The 3228-nt window shown below is 34.7% G+C and overlaps 1 pseudogene; it reads right to left on the bottom strand.

The window, feature by feature from the left end:
* Window positions 1-1218: 1218 nt before the first annotated feature.
* On the bottom strand, window positions 1219-2877 carry LOC107016950 (annotated as a pseudogene).
* Window positions 2878-3228: the final 351 nt, after the last annotated feature.

The raw sequence follows: 3228 nt of genomic DNA, 5'->3' as shown, positions 1-3228 counted from the left end.
AGCCCAGATGGGATGAGTTAGCCCATATTGACCGCTTTAATTGCAATATAACAAGTGTATACATAAGATAATATAAATAATTTATTGAAAAAATTACTTAAGATATACAAATAATTTATTCATAACAAGTAATCTTTTGGATCCACCTTTAGATGTAACAGGTCTTCATCATTTATTTTGCAAATTAAGATGCGATGAAGTTGATATTAAATTTGATAAGGGGAAAAAAGGAATTATCTTTATAAAACTTCGAACATCTTGATGCAGTCCAGTTGACATAGGATTCAGTCTTCTTAAGATATCTGTATGATAAGGTGGAATACTTTGTTCATTTTTGAAAAAAATTGTTGGGATCCACCTTACTTTTCACCTATGTTGCACAGACTCTTCATTTTTCCAGCCGAACCCGTCTCGACGCGACTCTGGTGCGGGTGCGGGTGCGGGGTGCGTGTCGGATTCGGTCAGTCTGGTCCGGATACTTTGACCGAGCCGAGAGAAAAAATGGAGAAGAAGACATCGATTTCATGGCCGAGGAAAGTTGACGACTTTTCTCCGATGAAGTTTGTATGGAAAAGAACAGTGAAGAGGCAAAGCTTACAAATAGAGAAAGAGAGCAGACAACTTTTTTTGTACCTGAACATAGAGGAGGCGAAGCTCCATGGACAAAACAAAGAGCTTTAAAGTCTTTTTCATGAAAAATAAGAGAGAACTTTTTTTCTTGAAAAGGAACATACCATGCTAAAGATTTCTTGGGAGAAGAAAAGGCTTTTTTGGAAGAAGAAAGGACAACACACAGTATCTTAATGAATTGTAGTGTCCAATTAAAGTTAGGATATATATATATGATCAGTTTTTTTTTTTAATAAATAAAAAGAATTATATTTTTTTAAAATTAATTAATAACAAGTTATAATTAATTTATGTTTTTAAATTTGTATATCTATAATTGATATGCTTTAAAGTATATGTTTACAAGATATTTATTATTATTATTATTATTATTATTATTATTATAACTATATTTTATAATATTGAAAAAATTTAGCCGAATCCCCACACCCGTATCCATACTCGGATTCGCACCCCCGAATCTTAAAATTTAAATTTTGTCGAGTCCGACTCTCGGATTCGCATCAGTCTCGGATACTCGCACCCGAGTCCGAGCAACTTAGCTTTTCACTCTAGCCAACCTCTCCAAAATTCCTGTTGAAATACTTTTCACCCCATATTTTTGCCTTGGAATAGTCGTAGTAATCTTGATTCAAGGTCCCTGTAATTCAGGTAAGCACTTGTTGGAGTGTTTGCAACATATGGCTCCATTATAATCTGAGGTCTTTCTTCTTCCAAAAACAGTCTTTTTACAAAATCAGATGTGGCTTAAAGTAATTCTTCTGTGTTGGAATACTCTTTTCTAGTAGAACTTCAAGTGACTAATTTGTTCTCCTACCATAGAAATACAAGACTGATCCAATCCAGGATGATTCGCGACATTCTTTCTTAATGCAAGGCCTGTTACTGTTAGGACCGAAAATAAGCAGGTGTAAAAGCGGAAGCTAGCAAAGGAAATCTCAAAAGACCACGCATAAGAAGACAACGAGAAATATATCAAAAGACACAAAGATTTAACGTGGTTCGGTCAATCGACCTACGTCCACAAAGGAGATGAGCAATCCACTATAAATATGAGAGTACAAAATACAGAGAGAAACAACCTCAACCAAATTCACTCAGAATACATGGGAGGTTCACACAAGTGATAACATATCAAGCTTGTGACCCACAAATTCTCTCCCTAACCAAAACTCTCAAAGCACTTAAGACTACATTGTGAATGCTAATTAAGTTAGAAGGAACATTACTCTATTATAGAGTCCTAAACCTTTTCCTACAAGAAAATGATTAGTCAATCCAAAACCTTTTCCTAAAAGGAAAACCTATTTATGATAAAAAATTTAGGTCAAATAAAACCCAACAGTTACTACAGTCCACAACAGGCTCTTGGAAGCAATCTTTTTTCTCCAAATCAAATTCAGGGAATTTTTCTTTGAGTAATGGAATTAACTCATCAACAGGTCCGAGATATAGTGATTGATGAAAAAACATTAAGACATACTTGTCATTCCCTGTTCCATCATTTTGGATAACTGTTCCGATGAACAAACCATCAGGTAGTTGATGTGATGTGTTTTGTCATTTTTCATGCTAAAATAACGCCAAAACTTGCTCCTCTATTGCCCAAAACATATCTTCATTCATTTTGTTCTTATTAAGAGTTTTTCCATTTACATCCATTACGCGAGCATCTACAACGTTATCAGCTGCTAAGCCAAATTTCCTCATCAATGCGCCGAGCCCACCACCACTGATGATTCCAACAGTAAAGCAGACACCTCCTGGAAATGCATGAACTTTACTTTTCTTGGCAATTGCATAGTAATGCTGGCCGAGAGTCGTCCCTGCTTGAACCCAAACTGTTCCTTCTTTTAAATCAATCTCGATTTTGTCAAGATTGCTTAAATCAAGCATAACAAACGGGGTTTCAGAGCGAAAAGATATGCCTTCATAGTCATGACCACCACTTTTTATTTTCATTGCAATCCTAATTTTTTTGCACAAAGAATAACCGACTTGATATCTGATTCTTTTGTAGGGGAGACTATGAAAACAGGATGTGAAGAGTTCAACCATCTCGGATTTTTCTGAGCATATTGTAGGATCGATGAATAACTTGGAGAATTTAGGGTGTAAATTTTTTTGTGTAATGTTTGTTTCAGAGTATTCAGAAAGACACCGCACGAAATCTTCTTCTTTGGAGTAACAACATTTGGCCAAAAAGAGTGAAAAGAGTAAAAGAGAAAGAATTTGAAGGCTAGCCATTTCTATTAGGAAAAAATTGAATAGAAAAAGAAAAAGGGAAAAAGGTCTGATATACCCCTCAACTTCGTCAGTTAGAGCTGACAAAGTTGAGGGGTAGTGTTTGCATAAAAAATACGCTTGAAATTTTCCCTTCTTCTTCTATGATTTTATGTCAATGCAATATACTTCAAATATAATAAATTATTATTAAAAATAAAATGATAAAAATGAATCAAAAAGTAATTTAGGTTGAGATGCGAATATATCATTCTCTTTGAGGAGATTCAAGTTCACTGTGACATAATCTACATCGATTCAACAATGTTACTTGGATGCAACACCTAACGTAACGTTGTACAATTCAAACAATTC

Source organism: Solanum pennellii, chromosome 1, assembly GCF_001406875.1.
Source record: "Solanum pennellii chromosome 1, SPENNV200".
Taxonomy (NCBI): Eukaryota; Viridiplantae; Streptophyta; class Magnoliopsida; order Solanales; family Solanaceae; genus Solanum; species Solanum pennellii.
Note: the sequence above shows the minus strand (reverse complement) of the source record. Positions and strands in the feature narration are given on the sequence as shown.